General features: G+C 36.3%; 1 pseudogene; it reads right to left on the reverse strand.

Annotated features, from left to right (window-relative positions):
* Window positions 1-2638: 2638 nt before the first annotated feature.
* Window positions 2639-6190, reverse strand: part of LOC117176474 — a 35799-nt pseudogene continuing 32247 nt past the window's right edge.

A 6190-nucleotide genomic window follows, 5' to 3' on the forward strand; every position in this document is an offset into this window, starting at 1 on the left:
ATCAGGTGTTGCAAAGAGGAAGGCTTGTGGAATTTCCCACAAACTATGAGCTAGAGCACGCCGCAGATTTTCCTTTAAGGGGTCTGCCTACATCATATGAAAACAATTGCCCTACGAGCACAATTACGTCTAGGAAAAGAGCAGAATGGTGGAACACCCACCTGGATAATCTCCATAAAAAGACAAGAACGTTGTGCAGCAGGGCAAATAAAGCAACGCTGAACTACCTGATTGAAGTTCACTTCCCGGGTTTTCAGTTAATTTTTTCGGTTAATGTTTTTTATCCTCAAGACGTTGGAGAGGCTTGTTGACAAATTTATCAGAGTTATGGTGCTTTTAAGCAGCTTGCTTTCCAGGCAGACTGCTCGGTAGAAACGATACTTCATGCTATAGTAGTAAAATAGAAGTAGCAATTAGAACAAAAGGGGTATGCTGCAGGAAAGTTCTTTCGAGAGGGTTTGAGGTGTAGCGCGTAAAACCAGCTGGTAAGCTGGATGCAAAATATGCTACGCCGAAAGAGACTCGAAATCAGATAGAGAGGAGGCTTAGTTAAGGGATTAGCGTCGCTTAGCCGGCCACAACGGCGTGTCCTGTCACCCCTTCTGTGGTGTATGGTACTAGATGGCCTTCGTCGTATGCTAGATAATGAGGGGTACTTTACCCAGGATTATCCAGGTAACTTATTAATCCTAATCAGAGGGGCCCATTTGGAAACGTTGATCGGTCTGACAAGTTCGGCGCTGCACATCGTAGAGCTCAGGTACGATAGCTAATGGTTCTCGGAAAATCTGGAAAAGACAAGCATGGTAATTTTCACGGGAAACTACAAGCTTCCGGAAGTTGACACTCCTGTAGACCCAATGCAGGAAATTGCTCATGACTTTTTCGATGTGCATGAAAGCTTTTGGGTTGACGTGGGATCTAGGTCCTAAAATGCTTGCATGGCTCCATTCGATAGGCTTCATACACTGCCTAGCACGATTAAATAGATGGGCTCGGGGGACTAATCACACTAGGGTTCTGAGTGACATCAGAACACTGCTGATTCTAGAGATGCGACAAGATAAATAAAAAAACGCTTTAACTTCACCAAAGCCGTCATGTATTGTCTTTGAGGAGTAGGTTCTAGCTCACCTTCGCTGTGCTGAAACATTAATAGAAAAAACTCTGCTATCAGGCAGATTAGGATCTGCTCAGAGAGTCAAGCGAAACTAACTTGCGTTAGGGAAACTAAACATAACATCAGAACTGGTTTAGGAATGAAAAATGGCATTAAACCATATTGAAAAAAGCCCAAGTTGCTCTCATATGGGTTCCTGGGCGTACAGAGTTCAAGGGCAACGAAAAAGCGGACCAGTTGGAAAAATTCGGCGCAACAAATGAACACATAGAACCGGAATCGGATCTGGGACTAGCGTCTTGTTGAATCAGCCTTGCCATTAAAGGTTGAATCCGCACAAAACATTGGGAATACCGGGAGCAAACCCAAGGTTGCCGGAAAGCGAAAACCATCCTGGGCTATATGTACAGAATGAGTCTTAAGACAGGGTGCAGGAAATGCGACAGGGATGATGAAACATCGCTTAATGTATTAAGCCAATTCCGGCATTAGCTGGGCTCAGATAGCGAACCCTTTGCCCCCATTTTATGGAACCTGAGGAAATTAAAACCCGATCGGTGATTGACATGCTGGTCTTCATGAAAAGGTCTAAGGTCAACTTCTCAGAGCGAATAGTTAAGAGTGAGGCACAATAGACTTCATAGCTTGAGCACCAAGGGGGGTTCGCGGGGGCTTTCCGCCCGTTTTAAAACTAACTATCTGACTAACTACTTGCAGGTAACCCCTGATACTGTGGCTAAACCAAGACTCGAGTGTAGTCACAATTACCTCTAATGTATTTTTAAACAAAAGTAGTGAAGGTTATCAGTTTTAATCCTTGGCGACATTAGAAGATTTGAAATCTTAGAAGTGCTGATAAAAGTTGCGCCGAAATGTCGCGTCATATTCACGATCGTTGCCATGTTTAGTATTTCGGAGATGCTGGAGAGGTCGAACACATAATGTAGTTACTTCTTAAAAGTTTTTTTCAAAAAATAATGATTTTATCAGAAAAATTTTGCAACACAAAAAAGTTGTATTTTTACGCAATGCATAATTTCTGTGTAGAATATTTTTTATATAAATCCAATCTTTTTTCAAAATAAATCGTGAAAGCCATTGAAATATAGGTCGCTTTGAAAATTGACAATATTTAAGAAAATAAATTGCATAGAAATTTCTCTATAGCTTTTTTGTACAACGTTGAATGAATGAATGTGTATATATTTTGAAAATAATATTTAAACTATAGCAATTAAACTGTATTGAAAATTGCTAAATTTTCATTAAGTATGCTATATCTTATAACTTTTCATAAAAGCAAGATCGCTGAACTTAAAAATTATCAATTGGCAGCTCTTTTTATATTGATGAAATGTTTGAAATTTATGGACAACTTTGAAGATAAGCTCATTTTTCTTAGTTATTGACATAAATGCATGGTAATTATTTTCTCTGAAATTATTCTGTAAGAGTAATAAATTTCAATCACAATACACTGGCTGCAATTGGCGACTACTGCGAACGCGTTTCCACCAATTAGCTGATTTTTTTGGTTGTCCTTGTCATCGGGTCACTGAAATCCACCTCAACGATACCAAACTTTACTCTGAAAACAGTGAAACAGTAAGCTTATTATTTCCATGTTAAGTATCATGCCTATTCTAAATAGTAAAAAATTTCAATGTTGTCTGAGGTACTCGTTACATTCTTCTATTTCTAATTCTTTGAGTTATAAACTACGGAAATAGCTCATGCGTCGAGTACGATTATGATCCCATAATACTCTTAGCAGTATTATGGACTCCTTATTGAACTGTGCACAAAATCATTCGCTATTGCTCCTCCTGTTGTGCAAAGGGATACTTTTAGAACTAAAAAGACACTGACAAAATGCTTAAATCATGTCTGTGGGACATAAAAGGATATTGTGCATCAAGGCAGTGACCTGGCCTTTTTACGTCCGCACGTGAGTTTGCAAAAAGAATTTCGAGTGATATTACACAGTAAAAAAAAGGATCAATTTTGTTGCAGAGCATTTTGCTCCAGCGATCATTTGACTCTCGAGATCATAATGATTTTCCTTTCGGATCAATTTGATCTCATTTTTTGGTTCATTTGTCAGAATAAACAAAATGGCCGCCAATTATTAGCGCCGTTGTCATAACGACGTAACCTAAAAATGTATCTAACCGCATGCAAGTGACAACTACACTTAACAGCTGATATTTTCTAATATCAGATTTCGTTATTTTTTCAACTTTTCAAGTACACTGCACGATCAGAAATCATAAAAAGCTTGAATAAGAGCTAAAGTATTGTAAGAACGTCAGCCATATTGGCTTGACTTCATACATGATCCTGAATCAGATCATTATGATCTCAAAAGTCGATCATTCTCTTCAGCCGATCAAAATGCTCTTAAATTCGGTATCTTTTTGTTGCATATCAATATGATATTGATTTCGGTGTCATTTTGAACACTTTTTTTTACTGTGTACGTCCCAGGTTTGAGGTTAGTTTAGAGGTTCATGTAGCGCGCACAACCGTGCGCGTGGATCTACGGCCCGCGCTCGGTGAAGTACCTCACCAAACCACGCATGAAAGGAAAGAAATTATACTCGTCTTATTTGAAAATATTATTATTACCTACCCGTAGCCGTCTGTCCACTCGAAATTGACGAGGAGACACCAAATGTAGTAACCCTTGACGTTGACACCATCTCGGCAAATGGCTATTAGTATTTCCTTTACAGAATCATGGAAGAATTGAATTCTGGTTGAATCATTTAATCCTTCATTTAGAGCTACTCCATTTTCAGTGACACATATTACTGGATTATGGTACTCTTCTGCTAGTTCCCTTAAAGTATCACCAAATCCTTTCGGTGCAATCTGTATCAGCGGAAAATTTTTTTACGTATAGTTATATGAAGTTAAATTTTGAATTCAAAATCGAAAATATCAATTATTATGAATGTGTTCTAACTAGTGAGTACTATTATCGACATTTACCGAAATCTAGAGTTCTCGAGGGTTGCTGCCCATTCTAAATAAAAAAATATGTAATGTAAATCTTATCTATCCTATTTTATCGTTCTACCGTTTCCCTTTTCCCAGACTTTAATCGTTGTGGTCTCTTCCATCAAATTCTCAATTCAAGCATCCCAGAGTTTTTAAAAATAACTTTATTAAAAGTTTGATGGAGTTCCTGTTTTTTAAATTACAATAGCGTCGTTCTCTATTGCCTTTTATTAATTATATACCCCATCGATTACTGTACATTTATGAGAGTAGCTCACTTTAGCTGAAGACTGTCGCGGCATGTACTTGCGCCCTTGATTTCTTGATGGGACTTGAATTTTAATTCCCCTATATAATAACAATAATAATCATTTACTTTTTTTAAAACCTGTTTCTTTCTGACCCGTTTCATCTACACTGAAATTTGAATTGAATATAATTCGGGCTTGGCCTGCTATTGGCCTCTTAAGATGTTTGAGGGCCTCCTAACGGAAACACTCAGTGTCCTGTGAACTCAATTTTTGTTTACGGAATAAATTAGATGTGTCTTTTTGATAAATCTTTACTATGATACTTTGCAAATTGATAGCAATTATTTGTTATTTAAACAATTTTTATACACAAATTTGCAGTTTGGCGATTTTTCAATGAATAGGGTTAATTTTTGTTTACGGAAACAACTAGGGATGCCTTTTCCATGATTTTTTTCTATGATAAAAATTTGCAAGTTGACAACAATTATTCATTATCTAAACAAATTTTATTTAAAAATTCACAGTTGGGCGATTTTTGAATCAATAGGCTCAATTTTCGTTTACGGAATCAACTAAAAATGTCTTTCCGATGATACTTTACTATGATACTTTTAAAATTGACCACAATCAAGGTAACCGACCGCATTATGAAACAATGTCCGTTTTTATAAGAATACATTAAGAAATTGTAAATAAAAATAAATATAGGGCGCAAGGCGGAGAACAAATACTATTTGTGAATATTATCATCTACATCGGCTGTTTTGAAGTCCATACTTATAGAACAACCGCCCGCGTTTTTCATAATCCACGGACCGACTTGCGCCCATTGTATATGCTGATTAAAGAGCCAGCATTTTTAAAGTGACTCTAATCTGTTCTTATTGTTAAAAGTTTCAATTTTAACATTGATCGATACTTATAATTAAATAATTATTGTACTGAACCAATACGTTAAAAGCGACACAGGTTATAAGGTAAATTAGTAACAAAATTTGCACTACATTTAAACTAACCTATAAAATCAGCATACTCATGAGCATGCTTTAATAAAATGAAATTAAACTTGTGTTAATTATATATTAAAAGTAATAATTTCAGGTAAAGAATTAGACAATTTAATAGCAATTTCACAAAAAATAGAGAGAAGAGAATATTCCTGGAAAATTCCAATTGAAGATTCGGTGAATTCCAAAAAGTGTTTCGGGAATGTTCCTGGAAGTAGGGATATGTTTGCGTATCCAGAAAGGCACCGCAGATGGTTCGGGGAATGTTCGTAAACATTTTAGTTTTAATAATTTGATTAATATTAAAACGTATGTGCTACCCCAGATGATATCATAATATTAGTACATTTATATATTTTAATAGTATTACATATTATGTATATATATATATATATATATATACATATACATATGCATATAATATATATACAGTGAAACTCTTCTATAGTGCTGATTTCAGGGCTGACGGTGGGTGGGAACTAACTCATCATAGCCAGCTCCGCTTTTGCTTGGTCACGCCTGAGTGACAGCCATAAACCCCGCGCAGGTCCTATTACACCTACCTGCGGCGCGGTGTTAATTCTCGGAAAGGCTGTAGAAGGGAGGGCTATTAAAGTATTTCACTGGATGATGCTTATTATTTTCTTCAAATTTATTTGTTTAATTCAGTTTTTTCTCTTTTCTCGGTTATTCTTTGTAGTTGATATTATAATTATCCAATTCCTTACGTTAAATCAATATTTTGTAAATAATTCTCACCAGTGTAATTTTATTTTATGAGAGCATGCTGATGAATATACTGATTT

Source organism: Belonocnema kinseyi, chromosome 7 (assembly GCF_010883055.1).
Source record: "Belonocnema kinseyi isolate 2016_QV_RU_SX_M_011 chromosome 7, B_treatae_v1, whole genome shotgun sequence".
Taxonomy (NCBI): Eukaryota; Metazoa; Arthropoda; class Insecta; order Hymenoptera; family Cynipidae; genus Belonocnema; species Belonocnema kinseyi.